The sequence below is a fragment of the Urocitellus parryii genome, chromosome 6 (assembly GCF_045843805.1).
Source record: "Urocitellus parryii isolate mUroPar1 chromosome 6, mUroPar1.hap1, whole genome shotgun sequence".
NCBI lineage: Eukaryota > Metazoa > Chordata > Mammalia > Rodentia > Sciuridae > Urocitellus > Urocitellus parryii.
Window position 1 is genome coordinate 173616436 of NC_135536.1, and position 11156 is coordinate 173627591.

Here is an 11156-nt window from a genome sequence, read left to right on the forward strand (position 1 = left end):
TAGAATTGGGTGTAAGGAGTTGTTTATTAATCACCAGCCCTTGCCTCCCTTGTGCTTCAGCTTTAGAGACTGTATGGTCCTAGGTAACCCAGGCTGGCCAGGGCCTATTCCTGGTGAAGGAAAAAGTTCACCGAAAGGCTCTGAAGTGGTTTTCAGTCCTGCCTCAAAGAACGTGTCTAAAAACCTTGATCCTAACTCATCTAAAGTGATCTCCCCTGCTTTTCCCACTGCTGTTTCTACCCATGTTCTTTTTCTTCATAGCATGTGGAGGCAAGCACTCTACCAACTGAGCTATATCCCCAGCCTCATACCTAAACTTTTATAGGATTATCGTTTCTTCTGGCCATAAACTTTTCATTTAGTACCTTTTCATTTAATTATCTTTCCACATACAGGTACACTTGATTACCTTGCATGTCTTATCTGTGCATCCTTATAAAAAGCTGCTTCTTTTTTTTAAAAAAAAAAAAAAAGGCCCATCATCCCTTAAGATTTAAGAGGACTAGATGGAAGAGCATGATTCTTAAAAATAGGTAGTTCCTCCTACACTCCTACTGTCACCGTCATTGATTCCCCCCACACACAAAATAAGTAAATGGAAGTATTGTCGCATAAAGAGCATCTCAATATTATAAGGTGGTATCCTTGCCCTGAGGTTTGTATCTGTAATTATAAGCCATGAAACAAGCTAACATAACAAGAAAATATTTCATTAAATGATCTCTAGTGAAATCATAGATGACTAAAGGCTTAGCAAAGATCGTAGTCAAATTAATAGACTAAAATGCTGCAGTCTCCCTACTTTCTACCACTTGTATGTAGTAAGAAGATGTACAGAAGGTGTAAGGATATTTTGAGTCGGGAGTTCATCTTGTTTTATTTTGGTGCTGGGGATTGAACCCAGGGGTGCTTTACCACTTAGCTACAGTCCTCCTTATTTTGAGACAGGATCTTACTCAGTTGCTGAGGATGGTCTCAAACTTGTGATCCTCCCTAACTGCTGATATTAAGAGCGTGGGCCACTGTACCCAACTTGGAATTCATTTTACATAGATAAGTACTTTATAGACTGGGGTGAATTTATGTCTTCAGAGAAGCAACTTAGTAGAACCACAGATTCCCTGCTTCTAATCAGCTCTGGCTAGATGATTTGGGTTCAGTTACTTAACCTCTCTGAATATTTACACAAGTGACTTATTATAAAACATTTTTACACGTGTATCAGATTTTAAGGAAAGCTGTAACACACCCATAAACCTGCTACCCAAGTTAAATCCTTATTACCAAAACAGATGGGTCCTCATCTTCCCTTTCTCGTCCTTCTTGCCCCAGAGGTCCTAATATTTTCTTCAGCATTAAAATTAGGGCAAAGATTGCTGTTTTATACTTTGGTAGTTCACATTTAGATGATAAATATGGAAAGTGTCCAGCACAGTGTTAATCATACAATAGAATTGGACCAGATTTTCCTTTCTACTTTGATTTGTCTAGTTGTGTAGAGTATGTGTTAAAAAGGATGCCTTAATTGTAGAGATCTCATGATTTGTGTGTTTGGGATTTTTCTTACTATTTTCCAGGAGATGGCAGTATTTGCCAGAAAAATAATAATAATAATTTGCATTAAACCTGACGGGTTTTGAACAGATGTAAGTCGAGTTTCTGATTTGTACAAAGGCCACCATTGTCCCCTCTTGAAGTTCTATCATTCTGAATTTTAAACTTCTCTGCTGAAAGCCAAGTATTTTTTCACCATAGCTAGCTACAAACAATTTGTCTCCCTGTGGCCACAATCACCAGGGACTCTTACTGACCGCAATGTAAGAAACTCTTCCCCAGGTACCTCCAGATTGCCAATCTGTTTCTTGGAGAAGTACCTAAGGGATTTGAATATTTCTGAGTCAGCAACAGTCTTGCATCACCTGCTTTGACAGAGTTGTCTTGGCTCCTCTAATGAGAGAAAGGAAAAATGCAGCAGCTGGTAAGTGGCATCCTGATATGGCATCTTGTGAGTCGCTCTCAGCAGCCATAGAGCAGCATTTGTATTCAGACCTTGCTTCTGTGTATTGAGCAGTTGGGAGCTTCACGGTGAAATTTTTACAAAGAAGCCTAATTCCATTCATTTCTTCACACCCTATTTTGTTCCCCATTTACCAGGGTTCAGCCAGGCTCTTAACCCCACCCCACGCACCCCCCTCCTTTGACTGGTCTTTCCAGAGTTCATTTCTGTATGAGATGTCCTTCAGCAAACATTTGCTGGTATCCATGAGCTTGGCCCTGTGCTGAATACTGGGGTGTGAGGGATGAGGTACAAGCCTGTGGGGAAATGTTTTATTTTAAAATAGAAAAGTGATAGACGATTATGTAGATGAGATAGCCCAGCTTGTTTAATTCCTTAGGAAGGGCTGGGGATGTAGCTCAGTAGTAGAGCACTTGTGACCTCGGTGAGGCCATTGGTTGACCAATCCCCAGCACCACAATCAATGTATAAATAGATTCCCTAGGAAAATTGCAGATTTGCAGTCAGTGTGGTAAATTGAGTGAACTTGCATAGGTACCCACTTGTATCATAAGCACATTGCCGGTACTAGTCAAAATACTTTCAAATAAATAGCGCATTTTAAAGAAAGAAATCAAAATTCTCAGGTGGCAGAGAGGAAGAGAATTAATTTTGAAGGTGTTACTAGTGGACTCCAAACAAGATACCAGGCCTACATACATATGAGACTCAGGCCAGATGATAAAGTTTGAATGCCCCCAGGAGGTGGGAGGCAGCCTCAAAGATGTTCAGGGCAGAAACTGAAACAGTCCCCTGATACTTAAAAAAAAAAAAAAAAAAAAAAAAAAAAACTTGTCTCCAGGGGAACAAAACTGGAAGAAAACAAAGCATACTATAGTTGCCTCTGGGAGATGAAGTTAAGATAGGTGTTGTGGGAAAACTCACTAGGAAAGAGCCCTGAACTCTTAGAGAAGGGAGAAAGGTCACAAAAGCATTTTCAGGAGCAACTTCCTGTGTTGCCAGGGAATGGCCCAGATTTAAGAAGCTCAGGCTACCTGGGGCCACATCTGAGGTTGGAACTCCTGGCTCATTTTTGCTGTCTTCCTGTGCTGCTTTTGCCCAGCCAGGATCCTTGTCCAGCTAGCTTGCTTGCTTCCTTTCCTTTTTTATTTTTTTGAGACAGGTTTTCACTAAGTTGCTGAGGCTGGCCTCAAATTTGGCAGTTCTCCTGCTTCAACCTCACAAGCCACTAGGATTACAGGCATGTAGTGTAACAACCAGCCCTTGTCCAGGTTTCTAACCATTCACAAGAGAAACATTTTCTTTCTCTTGATTTTGTTCACTCTCAAGTCTTGTCTTCACATAACTCTCTAGATCAACAATAGTTCAGCTGATCAAGACTGGGTCCAGCCAAGCAACTCTGCCTCAAACTGATGATTATTTAGTTTGGGCAACTCCATGAGAATTGAACTCACATTCATTCCATGTGGTTCCTCTGGGTCCCATGCCGAAGCTGATGCTGCCCAGGACATGCTCTATTCAGGATAGACTGCTGAAGCACAGAAGCCAAATGAAATCACATAGGCACATGTCAAGGATTTGCCATGTCACATGCACTGTTATCCCATTGGTCAGAGCAAGTCACATGGCCAAGCCCAACAGCAGTAGAACAGGGAGGTACACATTCCACATTGGGTAAATTAGAAGTTAACAGGACAAACAGTATGTATATATAGTTTGTTATAGGGCAGTGAAGAATTGAAACCAGTAATGCAATTGGCCACAAATAACATTTGTATGTATGGTATACATGAAAAGGATTATGCCAATTCTTAGCTTGTTAGCATTGAGGAATAGGAATTGTGGGTAATTTCTATTTAATTGTATTACCTAAGTTATACATGTTACATATATAGTCATCCCTTGGATCCATGGAGGACTGGTTCTGGGACATGTACACACCCATACTAAAATTCACAGATACTCAAGTCCCTTATATAAAATGTTATAGTATATAACCTTATCATTACCTAATACAATTTAAATGTTATATAAATAAATATTATGCTATGTTTGGGCATAATGACAAAATAGACCATATATGAGTCCAGACATATTTTGTTTTTTCTGGATTTTGTTTTGTTTTGACTGGGGATTGAACCCAGTGGCACTTTATCACTGAGCTACATCCTCAGTCCTTCCAAATGTTTTTTTTTTTTTTTTTTTTTTTTTAGTTTTGAGACAGGGTCTCACTAAGGCTGATCTGTAACTTGGAATCCTCCTTCCTCCAAAGTTGCTGGGATTTCAGTTGTGTGCCACCACCCCCAGCTTTCCAAATATTTTTTGTTCTGGTTTAGTTGCATCCATGATGGAGAACCCATAGTTATATGGGACCAACTGTGTATGTATATATCAGGGACAATTATTGTTTTCAAACAACAGAGATCAAATCAGGCTTTGATACTTTCCTGAAACAACACAAATTCTCACTACACAAAGAAATCTTCTGGGGGCATGTAGCGTTCTACTTATTGGGGTGGTGGTTACATGTGGTTTTTCTCTGTAATTACTTGTTAAACTATACATTCATGGGCTGGGGATGTAGCAGTGGTAGACCCTGGACTCAATCTCCAGTAACACACATACACACACAAATCCACTATACATTTATGTTTGGTAAATTTGTTAAAATTCATCAGTTAAAAAAGTTTTTAAGGGGCTGGGGATGTGGCTCAAGCAGTAGCGCGCTCGCCTGGCATGCGTGCAACCCGGGTTCGATCCTCAGCACCACATACCAACAAAGATGTTGTGTCTGCCGAGAACTAAAAAATAAATATTAAAAATTCTCTCTCTCTCTCTCTCTCCTCTCTCACTCTCTCTAAAAAAAAAAAGTTTTTAAAACAGAAAACTAAGCAAACTAAAACCAAAAAAGTGATTATTAATTTTACGCATCCTTAGTGGAAACACTAAGTATTGATCTAATAAACATAATAATATTCCTTAGAGTAAATCTGGAAAGTGTGGGTAGCTGTGATAATGCTGGTAACAGGATAAGCAGTTTAAAAAGCAATAAGTTGTCTTTTATAAGGAGGAGTAAATAATGACTAAAATTGAAAAATCAAGTAGTACTATATGCATGATATTATGGGGTTTTTTATTTTTAACATTGTAGCACTATTTTTAAAACTGGTTAAAAAAAGTAAACTATTTTTATTTACATATATTTTTGCAATACTGGGGATCAAACCTTGGGCCGTTTGCATGCTAGACAAGTGCTCTACTACTAAGCTATATCCCCAGTCCAGTAAACTAAATTTTAATAAAAAAATATGTATTTATTTTGAATGTGTCCACTTCTCACCATTCAACTTACCAAATCCCACATCCAGGCTACCATTCTCTCTTGCCTGGATTATCACAGCTGATAACTGGTCTTGCCTTCTTCTCTCTCTCTTGCTTCCAGATTCATCCTAAACTGTGCAGAGAAATCTTTCAGAAATAAATCTTCTCATCTTTTTAAAAAACCTTTTAAAGACTCCTCAGTTGCATGTTTCCTAAGTCATTTTATATGCGTATCGTGTTCAAAATGCCAAGACAGGGAAAATCTTAAAATCAGCCAGCAAATAAAAAAACATTATGTACAGAGGATGCTAAGAATTAGAGACTTGTCGAAAACCACATAAGCTAAGAACAATGAAGTGATTTTAGTACTGAAAAGAAAAATTTGTCAATGCAGAATCTCAGAGTCCTATACTCAATGGAAATGTTTTTGAAAATGAAGGAAAAGTAAAATAACACTTCTCAAACTGAGAAATAGCTGAAGGAATTCATTACCAAAAGACCGTTCTGTAAGAAATATTGAAGGAAGTTCTTCAGGGGAAGGAGTATGGTATCGGAGAGAAACCTGGATCTGCACAACCAAAGTAAGAGCACTGGAAATGGAATGAAAGTAAAATTTTTAATTACTTTAAAAATAACTAAAGTCTATTGGGTTTTTTGTTGTTGTTTTTCTAATTTGGGTTCTGGGGATTGAACCCAGACTTTGTTCATGTTAAGCACACATTATACCACTTAGGTATACCTCCAACCTCCAAAATAGAATAAAGTCCATAGTAATGTTTTAGCAAACATTTCTGTAAAAGAATATACAGTAAATACTTAAGGTTTTGTAGATCATATGTTCTCCCTATTGCCACCACTGACCTCTACCCTTAGAGCACAAAAGCAGTCATAAACTACAAGTAAGTGAATGAACATGACTATTTTTAGTTTAAAAAAACAAAAACAAAACACTATGAACATAGATTTGAACTTCATGTATATGTGTGTACCAGAGTTTGTACCCAGGGGCACTGATCCATATCCCTAGCCCTTTCTAAATTTTTTATTTTTGAGATAGGACCTCACTAAGTTTCTGAGACCGGCCTCAAACTTGTAATCAATCCTCCTGCGTCAGCCTCCCAAGTTGCTGGAATTACAGGCCTGTGCCTAGTGAACTTCTTATAATTTTATATGCCAGAATGTATTCTACTTTTGATTTTTTTTCCCCCACCAGACATTTAAAAACATAAAAGCCTGCCAGATACAGTGGCACGTGCCTTTAATCCCAGTGACTCCAGAGGCTAAGGCAGAATTGTAGACAAGTCTATAATTCTTAGTATCCTCTGTACTTACTAAGTTTGAGGCCAGCCTCAGCAATGTAACAATGACCCTGTCTCAAACTAAAAATTTTAAAAGGGCTGAAAAAAAGCTCTGTGATAAAGTTCTCCTTGTTTAAATCCCTAGCACTCCTCACCCCCCCCCCAACAAAATAAGTAAAAGTCTAAATTCATGAGCAATGCAAAATCAGGTAGACTAGTTTTGGCTTTCAGTTGGATCAGGCAGCTTTTCCACACCTTTTTAATGGCCAAGTAGTATCTTTTTCCCCCCAGAGAGATTCAGAAGCATGCTGAGTTGTATTTTATTATGTGGACATACTGCAATTTATCAGTATTTAAAATTTTTACGTGTAAGATACACAATCCATCCAGGCATGGTGATGTTTAAAGCCAAAACATCAGCAATGAAATGTGTGTGCATTTTGTTGTTTTTCATTTGCAGTGTTGGAGGCCAAACTACATCCCTAACCCTCTACCCCAATGTTATTTTTAATTTTTATTTATTTATTTTATTATTATTTTATTTTATTTTTTTGAGACTGTCTCACTCTGTCACCCAGGCTGGTCTCTACCTTCTGGGCTCAGATGATCCTCTTGCTTCAGTCTTCCAAGGAGCTGAGACTACAAGTGTATATCACCATGCCCAGATTAATTGTTTTATATGTAAAGATTTTAAGTATTGATAAATGAATTGCAGTATGTTCACATAATAATAAAATGCTACTCAACCATAAAAAGGAATAAATGATTCATGCAGCAACATAGGTTGCTTCAGAAATAATTATGCCGAGTAAAAGGAGTCATGAAAAAAACAAGGTACAATGTGGTTCCATCTACATAAAATGCTGAAAAAATGCAGACCCATCTATAGTGACAGAATGCAGATTAGTGATTGTCTACAGGAGCTCTGAGGGAGAATGGTAGAGGAGGAAAGAATTTTAAAAAATGAGGGGAGAAGATTGGACTCTACTGTGGTGAGGTCTTTATACCACACATAAAGCCAGGGTAGTATCTGAAGGTAAAGTGTGTGGTATTGGAGCTGCCAGTCATGTAGTGACCCCAAGGTCTGTTGGAGAATATAATCAACATGAAGAATTAGTGAGTCGAGAGATGGAGAGGCTGAATTAAATGAGCAAATAAATGCCCTTTTTGTGGATGCCTGTTTGGGATGGAATATTTACTCACTGTATTAAGTATAAATTTAACATCTTCAAGTGATACACATTTATTATTCACTTTCAGTGGATCAGGAGTCAAAGTGCAGACTACCTGGGTCCTTTGTTCCAGGTCTCATCGAAGTGAAGTCAGGGTGTCAGCCAGGGTCATGCTCTTAGCTGAGGCTCAGGCCCTCTTCCAAGCTCACTATTAGCTGAACTCTTCCTCTGGTTTGGGATTCCCCTATGAGCTTTCTGCCATTCTCTGCCATGCAGGAAGGCCTGGACCCCCTTCTAGAGGATTAACTTGATTACCTTTGTTATATTGCAAAAGCCCCTCATCTTCGTCATGTAGCATGACATCCTCACCAGGGAAATCTTACATTCACAGGTACCGCCTATAATATACAGGCAGTCATATACACTGAGTGGGAATCATGGGACTCTTAGAAATCCACTTACCACAGAGACCTGACCCATTTCCTTGTGATCTGCACTCAATCTTTTTTCCTTTTTACCATGTGATGTTTTAGATTGAACCCAGGGCCTTGCACATGTTAAGTGCATGTACATTAGGTACAGCATTTCCCTACACTTACTCTTTTTTGCAGTATTAATGATCAAACTCAGGATCTTGCACGTGCTAGACAAGGACTTTCCCAAGTGAGCTCTGCTCCAGCCCCCTGCACTTAAGAATCTGGATTTCTGGGATTTTCCATGTTCTCCCAGTCTTTTAGTTTGTCCCCTCCTTAACATCTCTTCACTTGGTTTTATAGCTTTCTGGTTACTTGTCTCCTATTAAAAAAACAATTCATCATCTGTCACTCCAAGTCCCACCTCAGCCTGGCACAGGTTTGATATTCCCATAAGCAATTGTATGGATAAGTGGAAGTGATTTTTTTTTAAATATTTATTCACAATACCTTTATTTCTCTCATTTTTTTTAAGATAAAGAGATAGGGGGGAGAGAGAGAGAATTTTTAATATTTATTTTTTAGTTTTCGGTGGACACAACATCTTTGTTTGTATGTGGTGCTGAGTATCGAACCCAGGCCGCACGCATGCCAGGCAAACGGGCTACCACTTGAGCCACATCCCCAGCCCTATTTCTCTCATTTTTCATGTGGTGCTGAGGATCGAATCCAGGGTCCCATGCATGTGAGACGAGTGCTCTGCCACTGAGCCACAACCCAGCCCCATGATTTTTTTTAAGCCATGATCTTTATTTTTTAAATTTTTTTAGCTGTAGATGGACACAACACCTTTATTTATTTATTTTGAGGTGGTGCTGAGGATCAAACCCAGTGTTTCACATGTGCTAAGCAAGCGCTCTACCACTGAGCTACAACCCCAGCCCAGAAGTGGTTCTTACATGGAAGTGAGGATTAATTCTAGATGACCTTGAATGCCTCATCAGTGCTGAAGCACTGCTGTCTAGCTGGTTCCATCCAGTCCTGACTTGAGTGTGGTTCAGGAGGACCTGCCTGGCGTCCCCCTGCACACCTACTTGCCCTACTCTAGAGCCAGAGTCCACTTTCATACTGTACTGCAGGCCATTAGACACTTCTGGTTTCTAGACTCTTAATTCTATATATGGGCTATCTTCTCAGTCTAGAATGTTCTTAACTACATTGTTGATTTAATGTACCCAACCCTCTTTATAAGACATCACCTCCCCAGGTAACTTCATCACCCTCCCCTGCCCCAGTGTGAGCTTTGTTGTCCTTTTGGCTTCTAGACTCTCTAGGTGTCTTCCCCCTTTCCTAGAACTTGTCACCCTTTGTAAGTAAATAAATTTTCTCTCCTAGCAGCCAGGGCTGTCCTGGAGTCCAGAACACAATGAAATTTCAATATTAGGTCCCAGCATAGGCTTGGTCTTGGGTAAGGATAGTGATTATTTGTTACACAAACAACTGAGTTCAGTAATCTCCATGTTTGTTATTCAAGATTTTGTACGATGTTCATGTCCTGGGCCCTGTGGCAGGCCAGCCTAACAGACTCTGGCTCACCTGCAAGCCTCCAAGCCCAGGCCACAAATTCATACCTGATACCTACTCTACTTTCAAAAAGACACAGCATGGGAATAGTGAGCAAAGAAACTAGTATTCTTGGTCATGACGTTCAGAGCTGCATAGTGATGAAGTACAATTAGGCAATGGGCTTCCCAAAATGTGGGGTGCCAACCTGGGACAGGAATTATCTATGAGATACTTGTTCTTCACCTTGCTGAGCACTTGACAGGAGCTTGATGGTCTCTCCCTTTTTCCTGAGAGCTAGCACTTCCTTGTAGTACAGAGGGTAAGGGCTGACTAAGCCTCAAGATGACCATACAACTGATGAGCTCCTAGACTTGCAGTGGTGAGGAAGAGAGGGGCCACCGTCCAGTCACTAGCAAGAATCCAGCTGGCTCACTCTTACTAACTAGCTCAGTAAATTGTAAAGGGAATAAACACTGTAACCCAAAGTGCTTGAACAGGTTATTCCTAAATTGGGATGACAATTCTTCAGGGAGCACTAAACATCTTTTGTTTTATTTTTTATTTTTATTTTTTTTAGAGAATTTTTAATATTTATTTTTTAGTTCTCGGCGGACACAACATCTTTGTTGGTATGTGGTGCTGAGGATCGAACCCGGGCTACCACTTGAGCCACATCCACAGCCCTAAACATCTTTTAATCTCAACAATAGTTTGTAATAAAGATTAGACAAGTCAGACTTCCAGCATTAATATTTTTTGCATTAAGGAATCTGTAAATGTGATACTTTAAATCCTTACAGTTTCTTTAAATCCTTACAGCAGTGGCTGGGGATGTAGGTAAGTGGTTGAGGGCTGGCCTAGCATGTTTTAGGCCTGTGTTTGTCCCAGAAGAAAAAAAAAAGATAAATTCTTATAATGCTTAAGATAATTCAAGAATTTTAACATTCTTGGGGTAGTAATTACAAATGTGTATTTAGATAATAGATTTACACTTGTGACTTAAATTGAAATTTTAAGTTTGTATTGACACATTTTGCATGCCTATAATCCCAGCAACCCAACCCCCAGAGGCTGAGTCAGGAGGATCTCAAATTCCAGGCCAACCTAAGCAACTTTTTGAGCCCCAGTCTCAAAAGAAAAAGGCCTCCCGTATGTAGCTCAGTGGGAAGGGCTCCTGGGTTAAATCCCCTGTATAACTCCCCCTCCACCCCACCCCCGCCAAAAAAAAAAAAAAAAAAGTTAAAAGCCTAGCGTGGTGGTCCCCACCTGAAATAATCTCGCCACTCCAGGCCCAATCAGGAGGCTAGCAAGTTCCAAGCCAGCCTCCAAAAACTTAAAAAGACACTGACTCAAAATACAAAAAGGGCTG

At 39.5% G+C, this 11156-nt stretch overlaps 1 protein-coding gene across 1 annotated transcript in view; it reads left to right on the forward strand.

Moving 5' to 3' along the window:
* Positions 1–5872, forward strand: part of Csnk2a1 (casein kinase 2 alpha 1) — a 61628-nt gene extending 55756 nt beyond the window's left edge. The window contains exon 14 of the mRNA XM_026402062.2: positions 5460–5872. The gene's annotated coding sequence lies outside the window, so the exon portion shown is untranslated. The remainder of the gene's footprint in view (positions 1–5459) is intronic.
* The last annotated feature ends 5284 nt before the right edge of the window (positions 5873–11156 follow it).